The following is a 14357-nucleotide window of genomic DNA, read 5'->3' as shown; positions in this document are numbered from 1 at the left end:
CAAAGCCAGTACATCCTTCATCTAGTAAGGAGACCAGAACTGCACGCAGTACTCCTGGTGCAGCCTCACCAATACCCTGTACAGTTGCAGCAGAACCTCTCTGTTCTTAAATTCAATTCCTTCAGCACTGAAGGCCAACATTTCATTCTTCTTGATAACCCATTGCACCTGCAGACCAATTTTTTGTGATTCATGCGCCAGCACCCCAAATCCCTCTGCCGCAATATTTCACCCCATTTAAATAATAATGATATTCTATTTTACATAAGAACATCAGAAATAGGAGCAGGAGTAGGCCATCTGGCTGATCGAACCTTCCCCGTCTTTCGATGTGGTCATGGCTGATTTGATGATAGGCTCATCTCCACCTACCTGTCTTTTCTCCATATCCCTTAATTTGCTTACTATGTTGCTCCATCCTCACAGGCCTCCAATATTGCTTGGTTTATTGCCTGTGCCACTGTAATGTTATTATTGGGTGGCCTGTAGACAAGTCCCACTAGTGATTTTTTTCCTTCTAAAATGGATAATTACTCATTTACCGACATTGTACTCTATCTGCCAAACCTTTGCCCACTTACATATAACCTTTCTATATCTCTCCAGAGTCCCCGCATCCTCTGCACAATTTTCTTTTCCACACAATTTGCTGGCATCAGCAAGTTTAAATAGGCAACACTCGGTCCTCTCTTTCAAATCATCTGTGTATACTGTGAACAGCTGGGGGCTTAGCATTAACCTCTGCAGTACTCCACTTATGCTGATTGCATCTGCAGCAACACCTACTTATCTGAACTCTCTGCCTTCTATTGGTTAACCAATCCATGCTCATACTTTATCCCAAACTCCATGCATTTTAATCTCATGGATTTCTTTTATACAGCACCTTATTTAACATGCCCCTGAAATCCAGTTGACAACATCAACCTGTTCCCCTCTATTCTCTGCACTCATTTTATCATCAAGGAATTCCAGTAAATTTGTCAAACTTTTTTAAAAAAGCATGAAGGGCAACTGAAGGGCTAAACAGAGTGTGATTTGTAGGAGTGAGTATCCGATATAATTGATAGGGACAAATAAAAGGAGGGGAAGCTGAAGAGGAGAAGTCAGTGCGTGAGGGCCCGGGGAAGGAGTTGGACTAAGAAGTTTTGGCTCACAAGGCTTCAGCAAACAGAGGCTGAGGACGAGCTTGATTCCAAGAAGATAAAATCTTTGATTTTAAGGTAGGAAGGGTTAATGGAGAGAGCTAGGGCAGTGGAATACTCCAGGTGCAGCATGTGAAAAATCTGGGGCAGCACAATTGTCACTGGTGACTACACCTGCATGAGGTGCATCCAGCTGCAGCTCCTGGGAGACCATGTTAGGAAGCTGGATGAACTCAGAATCATTTTGGAGGCAGAGACAGTTATTGAGAAGGGTTTCAGGGAGACTGTCACCCCTAAAAGGCAGGTAACTGGGTGATTGTCAGGAGATGGAAGGGGGAAAGGCAGTCAGCGCATAGGACCTCTGTGGCCATTCCCATCAACAACAAGTATACTGTTCTCGATAATGTTGGTGGAGAGGGAAATGATCAACCAGGGATAAGTCGAAGTGGTCACATTTCCGGCACAGAAGCTGGCCCCCTGCTCAAAAGGGAAATGGAGAGGAGAGCTATGGTAACTGGGGACTCATTGGTTAGGAGAGCAGATAGGAGGTTCTGTGAATGAGATTGAAGCTACTAGATGGTATGTTGCCTCCCAGGTCCCAGGGTCAGGGGTGTCTCTGATAGAGTTCATAGCATTCTGGAGGGGGATTGCGAGCAGCCAGATGGCTTGGCCCATGTGGAGACCAATGACATAGATAGGAGTAGGAATGAGGCTCTGAAGAAGGAGTACAGGAAGTTAGGAAAGAAGTTAAAAAGCAGGACCTCAAGGGTGGTAATTTCAGGATCGTTGCTTGTACTGCGCATCAGAGAGGGTAGGAACAGGAAGTTGTGGCAGATGAATGTGTGGCTGAAGAGTTGGTGCTGGGGGCTGGGGGCAGGGGTTTCAGGTTTCTGGATCATTAGGATCTCTTCTGGGGAGGGTCTGACCTGTTCAAAAAGGATGGGCTGCACCTGAACTGGTGGGGACCAATATCCTGGCCAGTAGGTTTGCTAGAGCCATTGGGGAGGGTTTGAACTAGTTTGGCAGGGGTGTGGGAATCAGAATGTGAGTGCAGAGGTTAGGGTAGAAGGACTAAAGCATGATGCTATGTGTTCTGAGTTGGTGAGGAAGGACAGGCAGGGGATAAAACATAAAACAGTTAGAGGGATTGAAATGTGTCTATTTCAAGGCTAAGAGTATTGGGAATAAAGGGGATGAACTTAGAGCATGGATCAGAATGTAGACTTATGATGATATGGCTGTTACTGAAACTTGGCTGGAGGAAGGGGAGGATTGGCTAATGAAGATACAAAAGGGGGGAAATAGCATTACTGGTAAGGAATAGTATCATGGCTATAGAAAGGGAGGACACAGAAGTAATGTGGAGGATGTTTAGGGACCACGTGCTGGGTTCAGGATGGGTTTGTCCCACTGGGACATGGAAAAGATGGTAGGAAAAGGGAACCGTGGTTGACGAAACAGGTGACGTAGCTAGTTAAGAGGAAGAAGGAAGCATATGTTAGATAGAGGAAGCAAGAAACAGGAAGGGATCATGAGAAGTATATGGGAGCTAGGAAGAAGCTTAAGAAAGGACTTGGGAGCGCTCGAAGGGGGTATGAGAAGGCCTTGGAATGTAGGATAAAGGAGAACCCCAAGGCGTTCTATGTGTATGTGAAGAACAGAAGGATGACGAGAATGAAGGTGGGGTCGTTAAAGGACAAAGGAGGCAACATGTGTCTGGAGGCACAAAAGGTTGGGGGTTCCTAAATCAATACCTTGTGTCAGTATTCACCAGAGAAAGGACTTTGATCACGGTGAGGTCTAAATTGAACAGGCCTGTGTGTTGGACAATGTGGCGATTAAGTGGAAGTGTTGGATCTTTTTAAAAATATCAAGATTTATAAGTACCCAGGAACGGATGTGATATTCCCCAGGTTGCTGTGGGAAGTGAGAGAAGAGATAGCTGGGGCAGTAGCTATGATCTTTGAGTCTTCTTTGGCTGCAGGGGATATGCCGGAGGATTGGAGAAAGGCAAGTGTCATCTCCTTGTTTAAAAAGGTAAAAGAGAGAATCCTGGAAATTATAGACCAGTGAGTCTTACGTCAGTGGAGTACAAACTATTGAAGAGGATTCTTAAGGATAGGATCTATGAGCATTTGGAGAAGTACAGTCCACTCAAGGATAGTCAGCATGGCTTTGTGAAGGTCACCCCTCATGAGCCTAATTGAGATTTTTTGAGGAGGTTACAAAAGACATTGATGAGGGTAGGGTGGTAGATGTGGTCTACATGGATTTTAGCAAGGCATTTATCAAGGTCCTCCATGAGAGACTCAACCAGAATGTCATGAGGTAGAGGATCAGTGTAAACTTGGCTGTGTGGATATAAAATTGGCTTGTAGGGAAAAAGCAGAGTGTAGTAGTGGAAGGAAAGTATTCAGCTTGGAGGTCAGTGACTAGTGGAGTTCTTCAAAGCTCTGCTCTGAGGCCCATGTTCTTAGTGATTTTTATAAATGACCTGGATGAAGAGGCGGAAGGATGGGTCAGTACGTTTGTGGATGACATGAAGGTTGGAGGAATTGTGGATGGAGCTGAAGGTTGTCAAAGGTTACAAGAGGATATAGACAGGATGCAGAGTTGGGCATAAAAGTGGCAGATGAATTTCAATCCAGATAAGTGTGAGGTGATGCATTTTGGAAGGACAAACCAGAAGGCTGAGCACAGGGTTAATGGTTGGTTAATTAAGAGAGTGAATAAACAGAGGAACCTTGCAGTGCAAAATCCGTACATCCCTCAAGATCGCTGCACAAGTTGATGGGATAGTTAAGAAGGCCTGTGGGATGCTGGGATTCATTAACAGGGGAATTGAGTTTAGGAATAGAGAGGTCATGTTGCAATTTTACAAATCTCTGGTAAGACCACAGAGATTTGTGTTCAGTTCTAGTCACCTCATTATAGGAAGGATGTGGAAGCTATGGAGAGGATGCAGAGGAGATTTACTTGGATGTTGCCTGGATAGGAAAACAAAACTTATGAGGCCAGGTTAGCAGAGATGGGACTTTTCTCTTTGGAGACTTGACAGAAGTCTACAAGATTATGAGAGGCATAGATAGGGTGGACAGCCAGCACCATTTTCACAGGGCAGGATCAGCAAACACCAGAGGACATATGTACAGAGTTATGGGAGAGAAGTTGAGGGGAGACATCAGGGGTAGATTTATTTCTCTTACACAGAGAATTGTGGGTGCCTGGAATGCCTTGCTGGGGATGGTGGTGGAGGCTGAAACATTGGGGGAATTTAAGAGACTCTTAGACAGACACATGGATGAAAGGAAAAATAAAGGGTTATGGGGTGGGGTTAGTACTTTTTTTAAGGAAGGAATATATGGGTCAACACAGCATCAAAGGCCAAAGGGCCTGTACTGTGCAGTGTTGTTCTATGACCTGCAACTCCAAAATCCATGCTGCATCTCTGCAGATGTCCTGCAATTTTTTCCTTAATGATAACTTCAATGTTTCCCGACCAGAGATGTTGAGCTAAGTAGCCTTTTGCCTCCATCCTTTCTTAAACAGTGGTGTGACATGCGCTGTCTTCCAATCCATTGGGATTTCCCCAGAGTCCAAAGAATTTTGGTAAATTATCACAAACATCTCAACTATAACTTCCACTATTTCTTTCAGTACCCTGGAATGCATTCCATCAGGACCGGAGGACCTATCTATCATTAGGTTTGCTCAGCATTATCCCTTTAGTAATAGCAACTGAACTGAGTTCCTCACCTCCCATCGCATCCTTCACATCACTCTTTGGCATGGTTGATGAGGGTAGGGAGGCCAACACAAAATGATCATTCAAAGTGTCTGCCATTTCTGCATTGTTCAATCTTAATTTCACCCTCTCATCTTCCAAGGGACCAAAATTCACTGTGGCCATTCTGTTCTGCTTTGTACAATGATAAAAACTTTTACTATCTGTTTTTATATTTTGTGACAGTTTACTTTTGGCATCTACCTTCTTATTGCTTGCTTTCCAAAGTTTTCCCAATTTCCCCAAAGCTTTCATTTTGATGCCTTCCTTTATTTGGTGGTTGCTTGAGGAGGTAACAGATATAGGTAAAGTGATAAAATGAAGTGGAAAGAAAAGATCAAAAACTGCACACTTCAAATCCTATAAAATTTAACATACTTCAGCAAATATCTAAAGAAAACCATCATCAATCAGATTAGCGTCAGTGTTCAGTCAAGGAACAATATAATTGGTTTCTGCTCTTAAGGTAAGTGGAACATTTAATTTTTTTGCACACGTTGTCTTAATATGTGGAAGGTATAATGTGATGATCAGCATTCCTCTCATTGAATGAAGAGCTGAGTCTTCATTTTAGATGCTACAGGGATCCTTCTGTTAAACAGACATCTTGCTTTACTGTCTCCACCCATGAGCTGAAGGGCTTAGTTTCTTCACAGTAATGCATATATGATCTACAGTAAAACTCCTGCTATTCGGCAGCTATGGGGATTGTTAGATGCTGGATAAGTGAATTTGCCAGTTGCTTGTCATGTAATTGGCAAACTAACTGTGAGGTAACACCAATTCTAAACTTTCGTATCTTTTAAAATCTATTAGTTTTCCGCTTTTTTTTGCCAGTTGTTTCCGATTGTTTGAATTCTGGATAATGGGGATTTTACTACATCTCATAGAGATCCTCAGGATATATTCCTCCCTCCATCAAATTCCAAGTCGCCGTTACTAAGACCTGGTAGACTCAATAGCATGGTAGCCACAATTGTACTGTCGATGCTCTTTACCTCCATTGATTTGGGATAATTTAGAGACATAGTAAATCCACAATCCATGAATGAACACGAAAAAAAAAATAGAATTCCTTTGGGTGCCTGGTGAATCTGCTTCTGGTGTAAAATCTTGCTTCTTACTGATGATTCCAGGCATGAAATCAATTTGAAATTTTTAAATGCTGAGGAGATTGAATGAGATGTTCAATTTATGCCTAATTCAGTTTCCCTAGCATGTTGCAGGATAAAATTGGAGTTTGAATTTGGAAAGAATGGTCAATGGATTCTCAGCACTAATTCCATACGGTTTGCAGAATTCCAGGAGTTCTCACTACTGTTTGATCAATAACCTCCATGCTTTTTGTCAGCATTGGTTCTAAATGGGAGCTGCTGGCATTATTCCCATGATGTGGAATCATTAGTCAGGGAGTGACAATGGACCACTGGATAACTTCAGCCATGCTTTCTCAATGGTTAGTAACAATCTGATAGAAAGCTATCGGCCTTTTGCAGCTCTACGCAGATAAGCAACAAATCATCCCAAATCACAGAGAACCAAACAATGGAGACAGAAAAGAGTGGCCTCAAATAAGTTTTGTTTTTGACCAGGCAACAGGTTCAGCTAAATTCAGAGATAGAACAAAATATTTTCACCTCTACAGCATGGGATTTCAACATGTCTAGTTATTGACCCTGGTGTACAAATCTTATTAACTGTTGTACCAAAATTTCGGTTTAAAATGTAGTCTTGATTACTTTGACCACTTTTGATTCTAACCTTTATAATTCAATAAGTGTATGTTATTTTGAAGTAGATGTGCATTTATTTGATCAAATTTGTGATTGAATGATTTCAAATTAAAAATTAATCTACTGGTCCACAAACCTGTCAGCCATACCCTAAAGGCACATTTGATTCTCAACCATTATTTTCTTAACTTTCATACTCTGTTGGGGGAGAGGGCTGTGAGTCATCAAAGCCATAAGTTTTTTTTTGTGTGGTCTCAGCAAAAGTAATAGGAAATGGGACAGTTAACCCAATCAGACTGATAAGTCCCCGGGGCGGATGCGATATACGACAGGTTGCAGTGGGAAATGAGGGAAGAGCCAGCTCCAAATCAGAATTTATTGTTATGGATAAGTCATGATACTCAGTGTTTTGCTGCAGCCATCATAGTGAAAACCACTTTTGCAACAATAATTTTCTTTAAAATAAAACAAAATAGTGCACGAAAAGTACAACAGTGTCTTTCGTTCATTGATTATATAGGAATCTGATGGCAATGGGGACTTTTCTCTTGGGAGTGTAGAAGGATGAGAGGAGACTTAATAGAGGTCTATAAGATTATGAGGCATAGATTGAATGGGCAGCCAGCATCTGCTTCCCAGAGCAGCAATAAGCAAACACCAGAGAACATATGTACAAAGTGAAGGGAGGAAAGTTTAGGGGAGATATCAGGGGTGTTTTTTTTTTCCGCACAGAGAGTTGTGGGTGCCTGGAATCCCTTGCCAAGGGTGGTGGTGGAGGTTGAAACATTGGGGGCATTTAAGAGACTCTTAGGCAGGCACACGGATGAAAGAAGGATAGAGGGCTATGAAATGGGAAGGGTCTGGTCTGTATTGTGCTGTAGTATTCTATGTTCTATCATCTCGCTCCTTCATCACAACCTCATCTGTGTTTTTTGTATCTACTCATCCATGAGAAAGAGTTGAGAGCAAAATGAATGCCCATGATTCACCCAGTTACAGTCATTCTATAAGATCAAAAGGCAAACAGAGCTGTAGATGTGAAGAATAATGCCTCAGTAGGAGTGTTTAGGTCTAGTAAGGCCTTTCTCACATTTCAAATTTATTATTATCTGGCTGTACACATACAACCAGATGAAACAGCATTTTTCCGGACCACAGGTAATCCGTTACATATACGTACAGTGCCTGATTTATAGTATTTTTGAGGCTTTCCTTCTCCTCATTATTCCCACAACCACCTAAAATGTTGGGATGTCGAGAAACATTTGGACAGATATGGACAGAATAGGTTTAGAGGGATATGGGCCAAATGCAGGCAGGTGGGTCAAGTTGGGTGGGATATTTTGGTTGGCACGGGCAAGTTGGGCCAGAGGGCCTGTTTTCACGCTACAGAATGCTGCATGACTCTATAGGTGTTTTTATCGAGCGACGCTGCATTGAGGTTATCTCCATTGGGGAAAAAAAGATGGACTTACCTATTTATGGAGAAGGCCCATAAGGCTGCTCCAACATTGCTTTTATAGAGAGAACCGGAGCTGAGGGAGATGGGACAAGTGGTGCAGTAGCATTGCCATTGCCATGAAGTCAAAAATACGCCCTGGGCAATGGCCATCTTCATTCCCCATTATTCCCCCTGCAGCTAGAAGCACTCAGATTTTCCCAGAGCAGTTGCAACTGCATGGGGTATTATGGGGAATGAAGACAGCCATTGATCCAGCTCTTCTGCCCGGCACTGCCCCACCCGCAAGCTGAGCATGGGTCTTCACTTCCCTCTTTCATCCATCAGACTCTCCGGCTCCGCATCTCCATCTCTACTCCTCAGCATCTGTCCTCCTTCCTCCAGGGCCATGGAGCTCAGCACCCAGGTCCCTTTGCCCTCTGGCCCCGGTAGGTTAGCATATTCTGAATCTCCTTGCCCCACAGGGCTTCTACACTCTTTGGGCTGGGATCCCTCCAATCCCACTCACCTTGCGCATCCATTCCCTCTCTCTCGAGATCCTCGGTGAAGGATCGAGAGGCGGAGGGGGAACAGGAAGAGGACATTTCTGGGTGGCAGGAGGGAGACCTAATCCCAGCACCAGTCACTATGGAAGCCCACATGGTGGCTCCTGGGTCACGGCCTGATGGTATCATCATGACTTCATCAGCCCAGCCCTAAGCAGCGCCTTCAGTGGCATTATCTCTGGGATTACCCCCGGAAGGATCAGAGTCATATCCAGCATCCATCATTTCTGTTTTTATAAAGGTAGGTGAATCGAAGTAAAGGTGAAGAATATCTGCTTCAATATTCACTTGTTTTCTCTATAAAAAGGTCTTAAAAGTCTCTCACTGTAGAAATTACTTTTGTGGAGAAAAGAAAATTAAGAGCTGTGTTTTCCATCCCCTTATTTTAGTGCACCATCAAAGACCAATTTCAACCTGCAGCCTACATTTGATTTTTAATTTAGAGATGCAGCATATTAACTAACTTACTAACCCCTTATCTTTTAGATAGTCGGAGGAAACCAATGCATTCAGGGAAAACCCATGCAGACACAGGGAGAATGTACAAAGTCCTAACAGGCAGCATCAGTTTCAGGATGCCATAATAGCGAACCACGCTGCCCTTTCCAGAGTTGGAAAGTTCCGGTAAATTATAACTCTACCCTCTCACAAATCTGGCTAATGAAGAAAAGAATTCTCCTGGGTTATTACTGGTGATGTTTGTGCAGTGATCTCCCACCATTAAATTACTTGCTGCACTCCTCACAGATATAGATTACTGACTTTAGCAAGATAGTTCAGAACTAGCATGACCAAACAAGTCGGTATCAGCGGAGGAGATAAATGGAGACAGAAACAAATCACTTCCATGATGGAGAAGCATTACAGCATGCTGTTGAGCAGAGAAACCTTGGTATCTTGTACATGAATTGCAAAAGGTGGGTTTGGCTATTAGGTGCAGCAGGCTATCAAAAAGGCTAATGGGATGCTGTCCTTCATTGTGAGATGAATTAAATTTAAGAGCAGGGAGGTTCTGCTACAACTGTACAGAGTACTAGTGAGGACACACCTGGAGTACGGAGTGCAGTTCTGGTCTCCTTACTCAAGAAAGGACACACTGGCTTTGGAGGCGGGACAGAGGAGGTTCACCAGGTTGATTCAAGAAACGAAGGGGTAAGGACAGACGGAATAGCCTGGGCTATACACATTTAGAAAGATGAGGGGAGAGCTTTCAGAAACAAACAAAATTATGTATGAATCTATAAAACCAAAGCAGAAAGGTTGCTTCCACCGACAGTTGAGATTAGAACCCAGGGCCATTGCTTCAAGACTCAGGAGTATATTTAAGATAGTGATGAGTCAGAACTGCTTCTCCCAGAGTAATGAATCAGTGGAATTCTCTGCCCTAGGAAGAAGTTGAGGTAGCATCATTAAATATATTTAAGGCACAGTTGGATAGATTTTTTTTTAATAACAAGGAAATTAAGAGTTGTGGGGAATAGGCAGATAAGTGGTGCTGAGCCTAGGCCACGTCAACCATGATCATACTAAATGATGGGACAGCTTTGACAAGCCTGATGGCCTATTCTTTGCTACTTTTTTTTTAATGTTCTAATAAACAACACATTTTATGTGAGCAGGTCAGAGGACAATTCACCACAGTTGCCATTTTGTTAAGATAATTACCCAAAAACAAAAATCACTGTTGTAGATTTAATACTTGCAGCTCCCAATTTAAATGAATGACTCTTTTGACACCCAATAGGTAAGGTGACATCAACAATTTATGTGAACACTCAATGTACTTTGTTAAATAAGGAACGATGATTAGTTATTATCGTAGTTAATGATTTAACTTTACTTCCGTTTATCAGTGATTAAATTAGAAAAACACAGAGGATGGGGATAGAATAAAAAGAACTTGATGCCTTTATACTTCAGCAGGAGAGGGTAAATCATGTCAATGAAACCTCACTCGGGTTTTGATGCTGCTGTCAGATCTCAGCATATACAAATTGAAAGGACCTTGTGCCTTTAGATAACTGGCAACGCCACTTCTCAGGACAACCTGTGAAAATTGCCATGTCAGCGCACGCCACCCAGAGGATGAATAACTGGACAGTTTCTCTGCCCAGATGAAATTAGAAGTTTAGTTCATGCAGCATTTGCCAGCTCAGCCAAATGATAACAAGCGGACATGATCATTATTGCTCTAAAGCTCAAGGTCACACACCTTCCTGACTTAAAATCTATCAGTTTCTATTTTTCCAGTCTCCATAAGACAATCCTGAAATTTTCCACCTCAATCACAAAGGTGTAAACGTGGTTGTTATCCAGCACAAACTTGTTGGGCTGAAGGGCCTGTCCAGCTCTGGCATCCGCAGATCTGGAAGCCTGGGGCAGGTCCTCAGCTCACAGAGCAGTGGTGGAATAACAAGGCACCACAATACTACCAGAGATTCATTGTTTCAGGCCAAGCAGCAGCATACACCCATGGAAGATCACAGCCCAATCCCACCTCACCTCCTCTGAGTACATTAGCAGCCCACCAGCTCAACTTTTCAAATGTTTCAGTCACATACCTCCAAGTCTGCAATTCATTTAGTTAATTTCAATGAGATGAATAAAAGAAGAAGCAACAATTAAAGAAAAAGTAAAATGGGAATAAATAGAGGAAAGTAAAATCACAAAAGTGCAAGGGGAAATTATATGAAACTCTGAAACCTTCTTGGGTACTGGCCGTGGCCAGCTATCTGATCAGCCAGAATGGTCTGGGCTGCTTTGGAACAAGGCCAACAGGTGGGAACCAGGGATTCAGCAGCCAGTTCCAGGATGTACATCATCAGGGGGTCCAGCAAAGTGGCAGACTCGATGGTGGCTTAGGGAAATTGGTCGTGTGAGGAGGTGTGAGGGGTGTCCATGGTCCACATCTGTTTCATGGGCACTGGAAAAGGCATCATCCACTCCACAAAAATGAAGGAGACATGTCCTGAACCTGCTCCATCCCACATTAATTTCTTCCCCAATTCACCCAACTTCTAACTTAGCTCCCAGCTGCTGCCACTCCACTTCCAGAAAAATAAAGCTCACACCAGTTCACCCCATGAACATCAGTCCCAAGACAAGGAGTACTGTGTACACTCAGGTCTCCTTACATGAGGAAGGATATACTGGCTTTGGAAACAGTGCAAAGGAGGTTCACCAGTTCGATGCCAGAGATGAGGGGGTTAACCTTTGAGGAGAGCTTGGTACAATACTCTGGAAATCAAAAGAATGAGAGCAATCTTATAGAGACATTCAAAATTATTAAAAGAAGCTGAAGCTAGAACTAAGGGGCATAGCCTCAAAACAAGCGGGAGCAGGTTTAGGATGGAACCGAGGAGCAACTGTTTTTCCAAGAGTGTGAATCGATCTGTAAAATTCCCTGCAGTAAAGGCTGCCTCATTAAATATACTTCAGGCATAGATTTTTGCAGATTAAGGTAGAACTGTCCATGGTCAGATCAGCCACAATCTTATCAAATGGAAGAGCTGGCACGATGGGCAAGAGAGGGAGGGGAGAGAGAGGACAGAGAGATAGTGAAGAGTGAGGGCAGGAGAAAGAGAGAAGGCAGAAGAGAGAGATGGCAGGAGAGAGGATGGGTGAAAGGAAGGGCGAGGGGTGATAGGAGAGCTGAGAGGGGAAGACAGAGGAAAGCGAGAAAGCAGAGAGGGGGAAGGGAGGGGAGAGACAAGAGGGAGGGAAGAGAAGGAAGGGGGTAGATGGGGAGAGAGGAGTGAAAGAGGAGGGGGAGAGAGGGGAGAGGGAGGGGGAGAGGGAAGAGAGAGGGAGATAGGGGAGAGAGGGGTGAAAGAGAGGAGGGAGAAAAAGGGGGAGAGGGAGATTATGTACATGCATATAAACAGATATAAATGTACATACTGTATATGCGCACACACACACACACACACACACACACACACGGGAGGTGATAACAGCGAGAGCCTTGGAAGCTGTGCAACCCACATGGTCTATGGGAGATGTGCCTGAAGGATACAGACAGGCTGTGGGTGTCTTATCATTGAAGGACCCACACAGGCTTGTGCGAACCAGGTATTGGAACCATGATTCTTGAGGATCTCGAGCACAGAGGGCTTCCTGATCACATTACAAGTTCGGAACTACTGATGGTGGTAAAGTGATGATAGTGGCATAATGAGAGTATTTTGGGAAGAGCAGTTAGCGAAGGACAGATGAGGCCATCTGGAACTGAGCAGGGGAGGAAGGAGTGGGATGAATCCAGGTGAAATGTGCGAGAAAAAGGATGGAACCATAGAGGGAGGGAGATGAGAATGTGGGAGTAGTTGGGGAAGGGAACAAAAATGGGCAGTGAAAGAGGGGAAGAAAAGAAGTAGCTCCGAAGAAGAAAGAGGGGACTCCTTGTTTGAAATTGGAAAATTCACTGTTCACGTACTGTCCACAAGGTGGTATATGAGGTGTTGTTCTTCCTGCTTACAGTGAGCCTGACTCTGGCAGTGGAGAAGGCCGCAGATGGACAGGTTGGAGTAGGAATGGAAGGGGAGTTGAAATGGCCTGCAGCAGGGAAGATGCATCTCCGCCTCCACTGTTCCCTATCTATCTCTTGAATTTCACAAGTACTGGCAGCAATTCCTTTCATGGCACAGCAGGTACATGTAGCCACCTTGCTTCCTGTGCTGAGTCAGTTGATTCACCTTGGAGCTTTCCAAAGAGATTAAGAACTTTAAAGTTCTCAGAAATGCCTGCCATGGTTGCTGGCTGGATGTTGCTCAATGACCAACTACTACCAAACCTAGGCATTAGCAATTATTTTCAGCTTAAGACTAGAAATTCAAAGATCCACCACAAACAAAGCTTGTTCACTGAGGCCTCAGGTTGACACATGAAATCCTGTAACTTCAATCCATGAATCGCAATTTGAACACTTCGACTTTTCAGATGCAGTTCATGAAATCATGGCTCCTGTTCCTGTCCACAACATAGGGCATGGTAATCCTGTCTTTCTTGTCCTTTAATTAAAGCATATGGTATATGATTTGCCTGTTCATGTGTGCTCTTCTCCACAAAGTAAAATGTATAAATCCTTCTACAGGCCAATAATCTATTTTGAGGAGTTGCAGGGATGGGAGACAGCAACCTGAAGTAATCTTGCGGCTAGATGGCTTTGAGTGACCATAACTACAATTGAAGCAGTCCAGGCATGAGACATCATAGAAAATTACAGAACTCGATGAGGAATGGCTTGGTGAAGCCCAACCAAAGTGGACATTGATACTTGGAAATATTTAGCTATGAACGTATAAAGGTCATGGGTAATCAGTTTTTGTTTCCACCATATGGCCCCTCTAACACCTAAGGCCCATCTATCATGAAAAGTGCAAGATGTAGCCATTAGAAAGCAGCTTTGTATGTAGATTTGTGTTTGTGAATGGAATGAAGCCTCTGTTAGAAGTGAGAGCAGAAAGCATCGCGAGTGCTGTCAAGTAGCTGGAAAAGCTTGGATTTTCATTGCTGCCACTGCACTTTTACCCAAAAAGGATTTGTAACCAGATCATTCTGTGAACAAACAAGAATTACTGTTTGTTAGCCCAGAGAGTTTGATAATTATTCTGGGGACAAAATGCGAGGGAACTAGAGAGGAAGACATAATTAGAAGATGTAATCAATAGGAAGTAGTAATAATAAACAAGCACT

At 43.4% G+C, this 14357-nt stretch overlaps 1 protein-coding gene across 6 annotated transcripts in view; it reads right to left on the bottom strand.

Moving 5' to 3' along the window:
• sorcs2 (sortilin-related VPS10 domain containing receptor 2) overlaps nt 1-14357 on the bottom strand; it is an 848688-nt gene that overhangs the window by 599782 nt on the left and 234549 nt on the right. The gene's annotated exons all lie outside the window — the stretch shown is intronic.

Source organism: Narcine bancroftii, chromosome 3 (assembly GCF_036971445.1).
Source record: "Narcine bancroftii isolate sNarBan1 chromosome 3, sNarBan1.hap1, whole genome shotgun sequence".
NCBI classification, from domain to species: domain Eukaryota; kingdom Metazoa; phylum Chordata; class Chondrichthyes; order Torpediniformes; family Narcinidae; genus Narcine; species Narcine bancroftii.
This window is presented reverse-complemented; position numbering and strand designations above follow the sequence as displayed.